At 44.6% G+C, this 17,841-nt stretch overlaps 1 protein-coding gene across 2 annotated transcripts in view; it reads right to left on the bottom strand.

Annotated features, from left to right (window-relative positions):
- Positions 1–17,841, bottom strand: part of enox1 (ecto-NOX disulfide-thiol exchanger 1) — a 73,830-nt gene that overhangs the window by 39,129 nt on the left and 16,860 nt on the right. Inside the window, exon 2 of one of the 2 annotated variants that reach the window (XM_034562395.1) lies at positions 17,261–17,474. The gene's annotated coding sequence lies outside the window, so the exon portion shown is untranslated. The remainder of the gene's footprint in view (positions 1–17,260; positions 17,475–17,841) is intronic. The other variant, XM_034562396.1, reaches the window with a different exon arrangement.

The raw sequence follows: 17,841 nt of genomic DNA, 5'->3' as shown, positions 1-17,841 counted from the left end.
CTCTAATCTCCGGACAGAGTGCAGGGCCCGTCGTCTCCACTGTGACGGGGACTCCCTCTTTACCCTTCGGCTGAGCGACAGGGTCACGGCCCAGATATCAGTCAGCGCTCTGCCGCAAATTACTTCTAATACAGCCTTTACAGAGGCACCATTAACCACAGAGAGAAGGCAAGCAAATCCAATCAGCTCCAATCAAATCATTGTGCAAGGAAAGAGGCCGAGCCGAGCCCGTAATGATCTCTGAAGGAAGGAGCGCGTTCTGCATTAAACATGCGAATCAACATATAAACTGCAGCCTGCTGAGAGGAGCCAGTTCGTTATTAGTTGATCAATCAATCCATTCGCAACTAAATACACCTGCAACCATTTGAATAAAAGCTGGACATCTTCCATACTCCATCGCTTTCCTAACAGGCTTTTACTGTGAAAGTTCTGCAGGAAGTTGTAATTAGAGAAACAAAACAACAACAACAGCAAAGTAGCCGCTGCAACACTTTTAATAACTGATTCATTAAGTTATGAAGCAAAGTCCACGTTCTTTGTTCCAGCTTGTAAATCGTGAAGATTTGCTGTTTTCCTTTTTTCTCGTTATTGTGAAAAGATTTTCTGAGGATGAGTTTTTGTTTAGTAAAATCTATAATTTAATACAACAGTAAAAATAAAGCTTTTTTAAGTACAAGCTTTTTTCTGAGTATATTTCCTGTTTTTATTAAAACATCTTCCTGTTCTCTGATCTTTTCATGTCTTATAATTACTATTATTAGTTCACCTGATTGATCCTTTCGGACTCACTTATTATTGTATTTATTCCATCACTTCCACTTTTTGAGTTTTGTTAAGATACTCTCAATGAATCACTTCCATGATAGATTTTCACAATAAAAGCCTTCCTCAAAAGGCTATTCGCTCCCTTTCCATGCATGCTTTTACTGTGAAACAATCACTGTTAAGAGACCGACATTAAAGCTCTGCACAGGTGTTTCAAAATAAAAGCCTAACATCCAGGCTGAAGGTGCATATCATGTCTCTTTCAAGGCTTTTAATGTGAAACATCTGCAGGTTTTTATGGTGTTTTATTGCCTATCAGTGATTAACAAAATAATTTCCAGTAGTAGAAGCTATTTAAATGGGTACGTCACAACTCTGATTTATGTTGTACTCCTCGATGTTTTAATATGAGCATTTGTTTTGCCTCTTTTGTTGATTTAAGAAGTTATGAAGTCATCAGTCACATTTCAGATCACAACAGTAATACTAATAGTTATTTGCAGCTCAACCTGCAACAAAGAACATAACAGTGAGTTCTTTACGTCTGCCGACCTGTAAAGAGGTGGAAGTTCCTCTCAATGACGCCAATGTTTGTTTTGTGTCCTGGTGTTTTCACTGCGTCCGTTAGCCTGTGTTAGCCTCTGTTAGCCTCGTTAGCCTCTTATAGGCTCCTTTAGCCTCTGTTAGCCTCGTTAGCCTCCATAAGCTTCTGTTAGCCTCTTTAGTGTCTGTTAGCCTCCATTAGCCTTGTTAGCCCCTGTTAGCCTCCATTAGTCTCGTTACTCTCTGTTAGCCTCCATTAGCCTCGTTAGCCCCTGTTAAACCTCCATTAGTCTTGTTACCCTCTGTTAGCCTCCATTAGCCTCGTTAGCCCCTGTTAGCCTCCATTAGTCTCGTTACCCTCTGTTAGCCTCCATTAGCCTCGTTAGCCTTTATTATCCTTTGTTAGCCTCTGAGGCAAATTTGTAATTTGTGATCTTAGGCTCTACAAAATAAACTGAATTGAATTGTTAGCCACTGTTAGCCTCCGTTAGCCTCTGTTGGCCTTGTTAGCCTCGATCATTATCAGGTTTTGGCCTTAAGAAAGGACTCTTAATTAGCCGTAGCCTAACATTATCAGTGAAGAGCTGCACCAGGACCAGCAGTCTTTAAAGTGGCTGCAGAGGCTCTGAACCTGCTGTGATTTCCCTCTTTGAGGTTCCACTCTGTCCAACCACAGCTCATCGGTTCTGTTCATCTTCACTGTCAACACGTTCCTCTCTCTCTTCAGAGTGACCGATGGAACCAAAACCATCCTCATATTTTAATGTGTTAACATCACTGCAGAGGGTACATTCAGCACATATTACAGGTAACGTGACAATATTACTTTAGTTTTATATGTTTTTTTCTTTTACATATAGATATTTACAGCTGCAGCGGTTGGTCGATTAGCTCCTTAAACTTCTTCTGAGACTGTTAATCTCTTTAGTTTCTCCTTGAGAGGAAAACGATTCACTGATTCATCAACAATTCAAGATAATCCTGACATGAATTGATGAAAATAATCGTTATTGTAAGGACTCTGTGGTGGTTGGACGCTTGTTTTAAGATTCTATTGGTTTGGCTGTGGCTCCAGTTTCAGATCCATTTAATGCAGGAAACTACGTTTCTAATCCATCTTCCATAACTACACCTCCATTAACTTCACCTTCTTCCCCCTTATTTTCCTCTTTCATCCCCCTGTCTCCTAATCAAGTTCTTACCTTGGTAACCTCTGACCCCCCAACCACCTGCCCCCTTGACCCCATCCCGTCTACCTTCTCCAGTCCATTGCTCCGGACCTTCTTCCCTTTCTCACCCATCTTATTAACACCTCCCTCTCAACCGGCTGTTTCCCCAACTCTCTGAAGGAGGCGGAGTCAACCCTCTCCTGAAGAAACCCACTCTGGACCCATCTGAAGTCAACAACCACAGACCTGAAGTCAACAACTACAGACCTGAAGTCAATAACTACAGACCTGAAGTCAACAACTACAGACCTGAAGTCAATAACTACAGACCTGAAGTCAACAACTACAGACCTGAAGTCAATAACCACAGACCTGAAGTCAATAACTACAGACCTGAAGTCAACAACTACAGACCTGAAGTCCACAACTACAGACCTGAAGTCAACAACCACAGACCTGAAGTCAACAACTACAGACCTGAAGTCAATAACTACAGACCTGAAGTCAACAACTACAGACCTGAAGTCAACAAACACAGACCTGAAGTCAACAAACACAGACCTGAAGTCAACAAACACAGACCTGAAGTCAACAACTACAGACCTGAAGTCAATAACTACAGACCTGAAGTCAACAACTACAGACCTGAAGTCAACAAACACAGACCTGAAGTCAACAACTACAGACCTGAAGTCAACAACCACATACCTGAAGTCAATAACTACAGACCTGAAGTCAACAACTACAGACCTGAAGTCAATAACTACAGACCTGAAGTCAACAACCACAGACCTGAAGTCAATAACTACAGACCTGAAGTCAATAACCACAGACCTGAAGTCAACAACTACAGACCTGAAGTCAACAACTACAGACCTGAAGTCAATAACTACAGACCTGAAGTCAACAACCACAGACCTGAAGTCAACAACCACAGACCTGAAGTCAATAACTACAGACCTGAAGTCAACAACTACAGACCTGAAGTCAATAACTACAGACCTGAAGTCAATAACCACAGACCTGAAGTCAATAACTACAGACCTGTCTCTCTCCTCCCCTTCCTTTCCAAAACTCTAGAGGGAGCTATCTTTAACCAAGTCTCCTCCTTTCTCCACAGTAACAACCTTCTAGACCCCCACCAGTCAGCAACATGTACTGTGTGTTTAGGTGTGTACGTAGGCGTGTGTATATAGGTGTGTGTGTGTGTGTGTATATTGGTGTGTGCGTGTGTGTGTGTGTGTGTCTGTGGGCGACAGTGCTGACTCACAGAGAAAATGACCAGATGGTGTCAGAGGAAGAGGGAGCAGCTCCTGCAGCTCTGACTGCTCTCTGCATTTTAAACACTTTCCTTTCTGTCGCTCAAAGATTCAGCTCTGCAGGACGGACCAATTAGCATCGCTCACACACACAGACGCACACACGCACACACACACACACACACCGACATGCACACACACACACACACAAACACCGACACGCACGCACACACACACACACACACATAAATCCTGCCTATGAATATCTGCAGACAGAGTGGACGTTCAGACCACAAACAAAGACCAACGATAGAAGACAAGCCAGCACTGATCCGTGTTTCACGGACAAGATGAGAGAATAGAAGACAATAGAAGAGAAGAGAATAGAAGACAAGAAAGGACAATAGAAGAGAAGAGAATAGAAGAGAAGACAAGAAAGGACAATAGAAGACAAGAAAATACCATAGAAGATAATAGAAGAAAAGACAAAAGATGACAAAAGATGACAAAAGAAGACATAATAGATGAGAATATAAGACAATAAAAGAGAATAGAAGACGAGCATGGACAATAGAAGACAAGAAACGACCATAGAAGACAATAGAAGACAATAGAAGACAATAGAACCAGAGCAATAGAAACACACTTACAGAATATTTTGCTACAAAGATGCTGATTCAGTGAAAGAAAAGACAACTTTTCTACACTGATTGCTATTTAAATGAATAACATGTTTAATCAAAGAATGTACTGCGTATGAATATATAGATATAGAGGAATGTGTTGGTTAATACAAATATATAGATTAGATGAAGATATGATGTCTTCTTGATGTGAACACGTGTAGCAGCGGAGACGTTCATTATTAAAATGGTTCAGACGTCAGACGCTGAATGAGGTTTGGTTTCTGTCGGCTCGCTGGATGAAAATGATTAGTTTTGAGGGACAGATGCAACATGAACATGAATTACTGTTTGGATCCCTGACAGATGGCAACGCTACAGTGTGTGTGTGTGTGTGTGTGTGTGTGTGTGTGTGTGTGTGTGTGATCAATCATGGATCACGTGAGCTGCAGTTTCAGCAGCGTTCACCAAACAAACGCTGCATCTCTCTTTTTATAAACAAACAGAACCAAAGGTAAAGAACAACGTGGTGTGTGTGTGTGTGTGTGTGTGTGTGTGTGTGTGTGTGCAGGTGAGAGCTGATATTCATGCCGTGTGACAGCCAAACCAAACATTCCTCTTCCTCCCGTCATGGCTTCAACTCACCCATCCCCCTCTTCTCTGCGTGTGTGTGTGTGTGTGTGTGTGTGTGTGTGTGTGTGTATGTGTGTGTGTGTGTGTGTGTGTGTGTGTGTCTGTGTGTGTGTGTGTGCGTGTGTGTGTGTGTGTGCGTGTCCTCACCAAGGACACCTCCAACCAGTGAATATATGGAGCGAACACAATCGACAAGGAAAAATCCAACATGAGAGCAGCACATTCAAGGAGCATTGCTTTTGATTTCTAAATAAAAATATTCTTATTATGATGATTATGATGATTATTATTATAACAAAAGATAAGCATGTAAAGATCTCTGAAACAGATAGTATTTGTTACTTGGGGATATATATACAGTATATATAAAGCAGGAAGCTAATTATTGCTAATAATTTCCTCCATTAATTGATTATTGTTTGATTCATAAGATGATCCAGATTTGGTTTCATCTCATCAAAATCCAACAATATTCAGTTTATTGTGATAAAGAAAAGCAGAAAATCTTCACCGTTAATAAACTTGAATGAGGAAATATTTTAGATTTATTTTTTGCCAAACAAATAATTAAAAGATTAAATAATGTTTTTTAACTCTGCAGGAAACAACATGTTGGATGTAAGACGAATAATTAAATGTTCATGTACTCTGTTCTCTACCTGTCCAGGTACTCTGTTCTCTACCTGTTCAGGTACTCTGTTCTCTACCTGTTCAGGTACTCTGTTCTCTACCTGTTCAGGTACTCTGTTCTCTACCTGTTCAGGTACTCTGTTCTCTACCTGTCCAGGTACTCTGTTCTCTACCTGTTCATGTACTCTGTTCTCTACCTGTCCAGGTACTCTGTTCTCTACCTGTTCATGTACTCTGTTCTCTACCTGTTCAGGTACTCTGTTCTCTACCTGTTCAGGTACTCTGTTCTCTACCTGTTCAGGTACTCTGTTCTCTACCTGTTCAGGTACTCTGTTCTCTACCTGTTCAGGTACTCTGTTCTCTACCCGTTCAGGTACTCTGTTCTCTACCTGTTCATGTACTCTGTTCTCTACCTGTTCATGTACTCTGTTCTCTACCTGTTCATGTACTCTGTTCTCTACCTGTTCAGGTACTCTGTTCTCTACCTGTTCAGGTACTCTGTTCTCTACCTGTTCAGGTACTCTGTTCTCTACCTGTTCATGTACTCTGTTCTCTACCTGTTCATGTACTCTGTTCTCTGACAGAATTACAAAACAAATGGACTCCACTGTAGAATGTGTGTGTGTGTGTGTGTGTGTGTGTGTGTGTCAGTCTTGCCCTGTCTTCATACTAAACAGCTGATTGACAGCAGCAGCGGTGGCTCCGTCTGTTCACTTCCTCTCTAATTACAATCAGCTAAAGTGAAAGTGACAGAACTCATCAGTGATCCTCCTCTGAGCTCAGAGAGACCATGTGAGGACACTCCTCAGAGACCATGTGAGGACACTCCTCAGAGACCATGTGAGGACACTCCTCAGAGACAGACCATGTGAGGACACTCCTCAGAGACCATGTGAGGACACTCCTCAGAGACAGACCATGTGAGGACACTCCTCAGAGACAGACCATGTGAGGACACTCCTCAGAGACCATGTGAGGACACTCCTCAGAGACGGACCATGTGAGGACACTCCTCAGAGACGGACCATGTGAGGACACTCCTCAGAGACCATGTGAGGACACTCCTCAGAGACGGACCATGTGAGGACACTCCTCAGAGACCATGTGAGGACACTCCTCAGAGACGGACCATGTGAGGACACTCCTCAGAGACCATGTGAGGACACTCCTCAGAGACGGACCATGTGAGGACACTCCTCAGAGACGGACCATGTGAGGACACTCCTCAGAGACAGACCATGTGAGGACACTCCTCAGAGACGGACCATGTGAGGACACTCCTCAGAGACGGACCATGTGAGGACACTCCTCAGAGACAGACCATGTGAGGACACTCCTCAGAGACGGACCATGTGAGGACACTCCTCAGAGACAGACCATGTGAGGACACTCCTCAGAGACTATGTGAGGCCATCTGCCACGTTAGACGCTCTGAATCAAATCCTGCTTCAACACCATGTTCCCAATCACGACAAATGACATCCAGACCACCGGAGTCATTTAGACTAAACCAGGTTTTTAGTACTTTATTTGGTACTGTAAATGTGTTTTTATGTACTTTAGTTGGTACTATAAATGTGTTTTAAGTACTTTAGTTAGTACTCTAAGTTGGTAGTTTTAACATGTTTTTAGTACTATGTACTTGTAGTTGGTCACATGAGGTACCATGTGACCAAATACCAAGTACAAGATTAGGAAACTGAGTTATATAGATGTAAAGGAGGTTGTTTGTTATGCAGATGATATTCAACTATATCTATCGATCAAACCAGAAGAGACCAACCAGCTCGCTAAAAATCAAGCATGTCTTAAAGACAAGAACCAGAACCAGAACTAAAGATATCACACACACACACACACACAGTGACTGGATGGAGTCCCGCATTATGGAACAATCTAAGCTCCAGACTCCTTCAGTGTTTAAAGATTCTCTGATCGATTCTCTATCAGTCTGATCAGATATCAATAATACAGCTAACAGCTAACAGCTATGAGCAAACAGCTAACAGGTATCAGCTAACAGCTATCAGTGAACAGCTAACAGCGAACAGACACACACATGTGCACGCACGCACACATGCATACATATTAATAACCACAAAGAAGCACATCAACACACATCCGAAATACCAGGAAGCAGTGTGAGAAGTAAATAAGTGCATACTTGCGTACTGTACAAATTGTGGTACTACACTACTAGCTGCATTTTCTTTAGTGACCACCAGGGGGCGACTCCTTTGGTTGTATAGAAGTCTATGCTTCATGTGTTAAAGCTGCATTCTTTTTCCTGACCACCAGGGGGCGACTCCTCTGGTTGTATAGAAGTCTATGCTTCATGTGTTAAAGCTGCATTCTCTCTACTGACCACCAGGGGGCGACTCCTCTGGTTGTATAGAAGTCTATGCTTCATGTGTTAAAGCTGCATTCTCTCTCCTGACCACCAGGGGGTGACTCCTCTGGTTGTATAGAAGTCTATGCTTCATGTGTTAAAGCTGCATTCTCTCTACTGACCACCAGGGGGTGACTCCTCTGGTTGTATAGAAGTCTATGAGTAAAGATATTGACCATGTTTTCCACCACCGCCTGGAGGGAAAAGAAAAACTGTCCTCACTCTGCAGGTTAAAAACACGTCCCTACAAAGATAGTAGTACAGACACACACACACACACACACACACACACACACACACACACACACACACACACACACACACACACACACACACCATGGCCCTCAGAGCCGTGTCTCTGGTGGTTTTTAATGGAAGCACTGTTGCGTAGAAGCGTTTCCTCAAAGAGCAGGAGGGGGGGGGGGGGGGGGGGGGGGACATGCAGATAGTCTCTTTTGTCACATTGTTGATCTGTTCAGAGCCGGCATGTCGATCTGGATGTTTGTGCAGAGATCTGATTGTGAGGAGGAGGAGGAGGAAGAGGAGCAGTAAGAGGAGGAGGAGCAGGAAGAGGAAGAGGAGGAGGAAGAGGAAGAGGAGCAGTAAGAGGAGGAGGAAGAGGAGGAGAGGAGGAGAAGGAAGAGGAGGAGGAAGAGGCAGAGGAAGAGGAGCAGTAAGAGGAGGAGGAAGAGGAGGAGAGGAGGAGAAGGAAGAGGAGGAGGAAGAGGCAGAGGAAGAGGAGGAGGAGGAGGAAGAGGAGCAGTAAGAGGAGGAGGAGCAGGAAGAGGAAGAGGAGGAAGAGGAAGAGGAAGAGGAGCAGTAAGAGGAGGAGGAAGAGGAGGAGGGGAGGAGAAGGAAGAGGAGGAGGAAGAGGCAGAGGAAGAGGAGGAGGAGGAGGAAGAGGAGCAGTAAGAGGAGGAGGAGCAGGAAGAGGAAGAGGAGGAAGAGGAAGAGGAGCAGTAAGAGGAGGAGGAAGAGGAGGAGGGGAGGAGAAGGAAGAGGAGGAGGAAGAGGAAGAGGAGCAGTAAGAGGAGGAGGAGGAGGAGGAGGAGGAGGAGGAAGAGGAGGAGGAGGAGGAGAAGGAAGAGGAGGAGGAAGAGGCAGAGGAAGAGGAGGAGGAGGAGGAAGAGGAAGAGGAGCAGTAAGAGGAGGAGGAGCAGGAAGAGGAAGAGGAGGAAGAGGAAGAGGAGCAGTAAGAGGAGGAAGAGGAGGAAGAGGAAGAGGAGGAGGAAGAGGCAGAGGAAGAGGAGGAGGAGGAGGAAGAGGAAGAGGAGCAGTAAGAGGAGGAGGAGGAGGAGGAGGAGGAGGAGAGCATTGCTTCAGAGGAGCTCTGAGAGGAGCTTAGCTTGTGAATAACAAGATGATATTCATGAGTTACACGTTCATCGTTGTGTTGACAGAAACAGACTTTGTGCTTCTGTCAACAGATTATGATTTATATTTATGTAACAGACGAGGGAAAGGTAGTACACGTCTAATACTAGTGTACTTCTACACGTCTAATACTAGTGTACTTCTACACGTCTAGTACTAGTGTACTTCTACACATCTAGTACTAGTGTACTTCTACACGTCTAGTACTAGTGTACTTCTACACGTCTAATACTAGTGTACTTCTACACGTCTAGTACTAGTGTACTTCTACACGTCTAATACTAGTGTACTTCTACACGTCTAGTACTAGTGTACTTCTACACGTCTAGTACTAGTGTACTTCTACACGTCTAGTACTAGTGTACTTCTACACGTCTAGTACTAGTGTACTTCTACACGTCTAATACTAGTGTACTTCTACACGTCTAATACTAGTGTACTTCTACACGTCTAGTACTAGTGTACTTCTACACATCTAGTACTAGTGTACTTCTACACGTCTAGTACTAGTGTACTTCTACACGTCTAATACTAGTGTACTTCTACACGTCTAGTACTAGTGTACTTCTACACGTCTAATACTAGTGTACTTCTACACGTCTAGTACTAGTGTACTTCTACACGTCTAGTACTAGTGTACTTCTACACGTCTAGTACTAGTGTACTTCTACACGTCTAGTACTAGTGTACTTCTACACGTCTAATACTAGTGTACTTCTACACGTCTAATACTAGTGTACTTCTACACGTCTAGTACTAGTGTACTTCTACACATCTAGTACTAGTGTACTTCTACACGTCTAGTACTAGTGTACTTCTACACGTCTAATACTAGTGTACTTCTACACGTCTAGTACTAGTGTACTTCTACACGTCTAATACTAGTGTACTTCTACACGTCTAGTACTAGTGTACTTCTACACGTCTAGTACTAGTGTACTTCTACACGTCTAGTACTAGTGTACTTCTACACGTCTAGTACTAGTGTACTTCTACACGTCTAATACTAGTGTACTTCTACACGTCTAGTACTAGTGTACTTCTACACGTCTAATACTAGTGTACTTCTACACGTCTAATACTAGTGTACTTCTACACGTCTAGTACTAGTGTACTTCTACACGTCTAATACTAGTGTACTTCTACACGTCTAGTACTAGTGTACTTCTACACGTCTAATACTAGTGTACTTCTACACGTCTAGTACTAGTGTACTTCTACACGTCTAGTACTAGTGTACTTCTACACGTCTAATACTAGTGTACGTCTAATACTAGTGTACTTCTACACGTCTAGTACTAGTGTACTTCTACACGTCTAATACTAGTGTACTTCTACACGTCTAGTACTAGTGTACTTCTACACGTCTAATACTAGTGTACTTCTACACGTCTAATACTAGTGTACTTCTACACGTCTAGTACTAGTGTACTTCTACACGTCTAATACTAGTGTACTTCTACACGTCTAATACTAGTGTACTTCTACACGTCTAGTACTAGTGTACTTCTACACGTCTAGTACTAGTGTACTTCTACACGTCTAGTACTAGTGTACTTCTACACGTCTAGTACTAGTGTACTTCTACACATCTAATACTAGTGTACTTCTACACGTCTAGTACTAGTGTACTTCTACACGTCTAATACTAGTGTACTTCTACACGTCTAATACTAGTGTACTTCTACACGTCTAGTACTAGTGTACTTCTACACATCTAGTACTAGTGTACTTCTACACGTCTAGTACTAGTGTACTTCTACACGTCTAGTACTAGTGTACTTCTACACATCTAGTACTAGTGTACTTCTACACGTCTAGTACTAGTGTACTTCTACACGTCTAGTACTAGTGTACTTCTACACGTCTAATACTAGTGTACTTCTACACGTCTAGTACTAGTGTACTTCTACACGTCTAGTACTAGTGTACTTCTACACGTCTAGTACTAGTGTACTTCTACACGTCTAATACTAGTGTACTTCTACACGTCTAGTACTAGTGTACTTCTACACGTCTAGTACTAGTGTACTTCTACACGTCTAATACTAGTGTACTTCTACACGTCTAGTACTAGTGTACTTCTACACGTCTAGTACTAGTGTACTTCTACACGTCTAATACTAGTGTACTTCTACACGTCTAGTACTAGTGTACTTCTACACGTCTAGTACTAGTGTACTTCTACACGTCTAGTACTAGTGTACTTCTACACGTCTAGTACTAGTGTACTTCTACACGTCTAATACTAGTGTACTTCTACACGTCTAGTACTAGTGTACTTCTACACGTCTAGTACTAGTGTACTTCTACACGTCTAATAGTAGTGTACTTCTACATGTCTAGTACTAGTGTACTTCTACACGTCTAGTACTAGTGTACTTCTACACGTCTAATAGTAGTGTACTTCTACATGTCTAGTACTAGTGTACTTCTACACGTCTAGTACTAGTGTACTTCTACACGTCTAATACTAGTGTACTTCTACACGTCTAGTACTAGTGTACTTCTACACGTCTAGTACTAGTGTACTTCTACACGTCTAATAGTAGTGTACTTCTACATGTCTAGTACTAGTGTACTTCTACACGTCTAGTACTAGTGTACTTCTACACGTCTAATAGTAGTGTACTTCTACATGTCTAGTACTAGTGTACTTCTACACGTCTAGTACTAGTGTACTTCTACAGCTCATGAATAAAGTACTCCTTCAGGCGGCCCGGAGGCCAAACACTTGTTCAGGACTCGCTCGTCGTTTTCTAACATGGCCGACCTTCTGCATCAAGTATTCAATACCATGGAGACCAGGGACCAGGTCTGTGTGAGGACCAGGTCTGTGTGAGGACCAGGTCTGTGTGAGGACCAGGTCTGTGTGAGGACCAGGTGTCTCCACAGAGAGACCGTACGAGGGAGGGGGGCTCAGAGGACAACTCAAGGTTGCACCACACGGTGTAAATTATTCAGCGGAGAAGAGAAGAACACTTCTCATCCTTTAGGAGCCGCTGTAGCTCGTGGAGGTTCGACCGGTAACCACAAGGTCGCCGGTTCGATCCCCATAGTTCATGTTGTCCTTGAGCAAGGCACTGAACCTCCAGTTGCTGCGGCCCACTGCTCCTTAATAACTAAGGATGGGTCAATGCAGAGAAGAATGTCCCCATGGGGATTAATAAAGTGTACATTATTATTATTATTATATTTACGGGAGAGAAACGTCTGGTTAGGGTTAAATATGAGAAAAGTGTAATTATATTTGTTATAGATTATATTGATTTGTCTATATTTAAAAGGATCCTGTAAAGCTGAGAGACCAGATTATTATCTCTTCTTCTTCTTAATTAATTAATTGTGTCAGGACACCTCAGATTGATCAGGTGACCTCCTGGAGGGGCCCGACACCTTATGTTGGACCCCCTGTTCTGAACTATATGACAGTACACAAAGTGTCGTAAACCTGGAGCTCCAACAGTAACATGAAGCTTCATTATCATCTGATCACGTTATAAATAAGTACATTAGTAGCATTTTACTGCTCTGAGTACTTTTACTGCGTGGAGCTGACAATACTACAGTGTTGTATTCATACTACAGCCTCTCAGTGTAGAGGGGGGGGTGGGGGGGGGGCAGAGGGGGGGCAGAGGGTGGGTGGGGGGGGAGCAGAGGGGGGGTGGGGGGGGGCAGAGGGGGGGCAGAGGGTGGGTGGGGGGGGGCAGAGGGGGGGCAGAGGGTGGGTGGGGGGGGAGCAGAGGGGGGGTGGGGGGGGGGGCAGAGGGGGGGCAGAGGGTGGGTGGGGGGGGAGCAGAGGGGGGGTGGGGGGGGGCAGAGGGGGGGCAGAGGGTGGGTGGGGGGGGAGCAGAGGGGGGGTGGGGGGGGGCAGAGGGGGGGCAGAGGGGGGGGGGTCACATCCCCTCAGCAGCAGCTGGTCTAGACATGAACTCAGTCTAAATAAAATGTACTTTTCTCGTCTCTCGACCACTGAATGTCATCATTCACCAATTCACACACTGATGGGAGGAGCTACCATGGTGGGAGGAGCTACCATGATGGGAGGAGCTACCATGGTGGGAGGAGCTACGATGATGGGAGGGGCAATTCGGGGTTAAGGACACGTGGACACGGACTAGGGGATCGAACCCGCTCCACCACTGAGCCACAGTCGCCCACTAATCGCTAATTAAGCTAAGCTAAAGTAGGCAGCAGGCTAGACAGCTAATTAGCTCTAGTTGGCTTAGCTTAGCTTCACTTCGCTAGCAACAATTAATAACCAAATGAGATTCCGATCCTCCACTTCCTGTCTCTCGTCCAATCACATGTCCTCTGAGGGTTGCCGCTCCGCTGTCCTCCTCCTGAACTCTCCTCCGGTCGTGTTTTTCTCCTCCCTCCTGGTGTTTTCCTGCTCCTCTCTCCTCCCTCACGGTGATGAAGTGGCCAGCGATCGGCCGTCTCTGCCGGTAATCACCACGGTAACTCATGGCAGCGCCGCGGAGACGGGGCACGCCATCCATCACCGCCTCCTCTACTGCAGGAAACTGAGTTATAGAGATGTAAAGGAGGTGCTGCTCCTCTACTGCAGGACACTGAGTTATAGAGATGTAAAGGAGGTGCTGCTCCTCTACTGCAGGAAGCTGAGTTATAGAGATGTAAAGGAGGTGCTGCTCCTCTACTGCAGGAAACTGAGTTATAGAGATGTAAAGGAGGTGCTGCTCCTCTACTGCAGGAAACTGAGTTATAGAGATGTAAAGGAGGTGCTGCTCCTCTACTGCAGGACACTGAGTTATAGAGATGTAAAGGAGGTGCTGCTCCTCTACTGCAGGAAGCTGAGTTATAGAGATGTAAAGGAGGTGCTGCTCCTCTACTGCAGGAAACTGAGTTATAGAGATGTAAAGGAGGTGCTGCTCCTCTACTGCAGGAAACTGAGTTATAGAGATGTAAAGGAGGTGCTGCAGGACACTGAGTTATAGAGATGTAAAGGAGGTGCTGCTCCTCTACTGCAGGACACTGAGTTATAGAGATGTAAAGGAGGTGCTGCTCCTCTACTGCAGGAAACTGAGTTATAGAGATGTAAAGGAGGTGCTGCTCCTCTACTGCAGGAAACTGAGTTATAGAGATGTAAAGGAGGTGCTGCTCCTCTACTGCAGGAAACTGAGTTATAGAGATGTAAAGGAGGTGCTGCAGGACACTGAGTTATAGAGATGTAAAGGAGGTGCTGCTCCTCTACTGCAGGAAACTGAGTTAGAGATGTAAAGGAGGTGCTGCTCCTCTACTGCAGGACACTGAGTTATAGAGATGTAAAGGAGGTGCTGCTGCTCCTCTACTGCAGGAAGCTGAGTTATAGAGATGTAAAGGAGGTGCTGCTCCTCTACTGCAGGAAGCTGAGTTATAGAGATGTAAAGGAGGTGCTGCTCCTCTACTGCAGGAAACTGAGTTATAGAGATGTAAAGGAGGTGCTGCTCCTCTACTGCAGGAAACTGAGTTATAGAGATGTAAAGGAGGTGCTGCTCCTCTACTGCAGGACACTGAGTTATAGAGATGTAAAGGAGGTGCTGCTCCTCTACTGCAGGAAGCTGAGTTATAGAGATGTAAAGGAGGTGCTGCTCCTCTACTGCAGGAAACTGAGTTATAGAGATGTAAAGGAGGTGCTGCTCCTCTACTGCAGGAAACTGAGTTATAGAGATGTAAAGGAGGTGCTGCAGGACACTGAGTTATAGAGATGTAAAGGAGGTGCTGCTCCTCTACTGCAGGACACTGAGTTATAGAGATGTAAAGGAGGTGCTGCTCCTCTACTGCAGGAAACTGAGTTATAGAGATGTAAAGGAGGTGCTGCTCCTCTACTGCAGGAAACTGAGTTATAGAGATGTAAAGGAGGTGCTGCTCCTCTACTGCAGGAAACTGAGTTATAGAGATGTAAAGGAGGTGCTGCAGGACACTGAGTTATAGAGATGTAAAGGAGGTGCTGCTCCTCTACTGCAGGACACTGAGTTATAGAGATGTAAAGGAGGTGCTGCTCCTCTACTGCAGGAAACTGAGTTATAGAGATGTAAAGGAGGTGCTGCTGCTCCTCTACTGCAGGAAACTGAGTTATAGAGATGTAAAGGAGGTGCTGCTCCTCTACTGCAGGAAACTGAGTTATAGAGATGTAAAGGAGGTGCTGCTGCTCCTCTACTGCAGGACACTGAGTTATAGAGATGTAAAGGAGGTGCTGCTCCTCTACTGCAGGACACTGAGTTATAGAGATGTAAAGGAGGTGCTGCTGCTCCTCTACTGCAGGACACTGAGTTATAGAGATGTAAAGGAGGTGCTGCTGCTCCTCTACTGCAGGACACTGAGTTATAGAGATGTAAAGGAGGTGCTGCAGGACACTGAGTTATAGAGATGTAAAGGAGGTGCTGCTCCTCTACTGCAGGAAACTGAGTTATAGAGATGTAAAGGAGGTGATGCTCCTCTACTGCAGGACACTGAGTTATAGAGATGTAAAGGAGGTGCTGCTGCTCCTCTACTGCAGGACACTGAGTTATAGAGATGTAAAGGAGGTGCTGCTCCTCTACTGCAGGAAACTGAGTTATAGAGATGTAAAGGAGGTGCTGCTGCTCCTCTACTGCAGGACACTGAGTTATAGAGATGTAAAGGAGGTGCTGCTCCTCTACTGCAGGAAACTGAGTTATATAGATGTAAAGGAGGTGCTGCTCCTCTACTGCAGGAAACTGAGTTATAGAGATGTAAAGGAGGTGCTGCTGCTCCTCTACTGCAGGAAACTGAGTTATAGAGATGTAAAGGAGGTGCTGCTCCTCTACTGCAGGAAACTGAGTTATAGAGATGTAAAGGAGGTGCTGCTGCTCCTCTACTGCAGGAAACTGAGTTATAGAGATGCAAAGGAGGTGCTGCTCCTCTACTGCAGGACACTGAGTTATAGAGATGTAAAGGAGGTGCTGCTCCTCTACTGCAGGAAACTGAGTTATAGAGATGTAAAGGAGGTGCTGCTCCTCTACTGCATGAAACTGAGTTATAGAGATGTAAAGGAGGTGCTGCTGCTCCTCTACTGCAGGAAACTGAGTTATAGAGATGCAAAGGAGGTGCTGCTCCTCTACTGCAGGACACTGAGTTATAGAGATGTAAAGGAGGTGCTGCTCCTCTACTGCAGGAAACTGAGTTATAGAGATGTAAAGGAGGTGCTGCTCCTCTACTGCATGAAACTGAGTTATAGAGATGTAAAGGAGGTGCTGCTGCTCCTCTACTGCAGGACACTGAGTTATAGAGATGTAAAGGAGGTGCTGCTCCTCTACTGCAGGAAACTGAGTTATAGAGATGTAAAGGAGGTGCTGCTGCTCCTCTACTGCAGGAAACTGAGTTAGAGATGTAAAGGAGGTGCTGCTCCTCTACTGCAGGACACTGAGTTATAGAGATGTAAAGGAGGTGCTGCTGCTCCTCTACTGCAGGAAGCTGAGTTATAGAGATGTAAAGGAGGTGCTGCTCCTCTACTGCAGGAAGCTGAGTTATAGAGATGTAAAGGAGGTGCTGCTGATCCTCTACTGCAGGACACTGAGTTATAGAGATGTAAAGGAGGTGCTGCTCCTCTACTGCAGGACACTGAGTTATAGAGATGTAAAGGAGGTGCTGCTGCTCCTCATATATATATAACAATATATAACAATAACTCATCACAAAATATTAAACTAAGAAAAGAGTTTCAGTTTTGAGACCAAAGAAACAAACGTTTCACAACCATACTTTAAACAAACAAACAAACAAACAAACAAACTTCTGATTCAACAACAATCAGTCCAACCCATCATCATCATCATCATCATCATCATCATCATCATCATCAATGCTTTATCCTGAGAATGACAAGGAACAGAAGGAAGGAAACACACTCACAGTTCAGCAGGTCTGGGGGTCCTAGAGGGTCATAGGGAGTACTAGTGGGTTCTTGGGGTCCTCAGGGTCCTAAGGGTCCTCAGGGTCCTAGAGGGTCATAGGGAGTACTAGTGGGTCCTTGGGGTCCTCAGGGTCCTAGAAGGTCCTCGGGGTCCTAAGGGTCCTAGAGGGTCCTCGGGGTCCTCAGGGTCCTAGGGAGTACTTGAGAGTCCTACTGGAGACAGAGACAGAGACCGTAAGCGTGTGTTCTCCGGGTTCCTGTCTTAAAGGGTCAGGTGAGGTTCCTCATGAAGGACTTCATTACTGTGAACACATGTGAGCCTTGTTGTTGTTGTTGTTATTGTTTGTTATTATATTTATTATTAGTGTCTGAAGACGGAGATCCAACACGGAACCATCAGAACCCACTGCTCACCCTTATCCACCTGTCTTTGTTCTCTTATCTTCACCTCCTTGTTTCCTCTCCTCGTCTCCTCCATTCTTCTGTTATGCAAATGAGGGAACAAATGCTTCTTAGCTGGGGACGGATTCATCTTCATCTTCTTCTTCATCGTTTCCTTCTGAAGCCTTCCCTTCATTAC

This window comes from Cyclopterus lumpus, chromosome 21, assembly GCF_009769545.1.
Source record: "Cyclopterus lumpus isolate fCycLum1 chromosome 21, fCycLum1.pri, whole genome shotgun sequence".
NCBI classification, from domain to species: Eukaryota; Metazoa; Chordata; class Actinopteri; order Perciformes; family Cyclopteridae; genus Cyclopterus; species Cyclopterus lumpus.
Note: the sequence above shows the minus strand (reverse complement) of the source record. Positions and strands in the feature narration are given on the sequence as shown.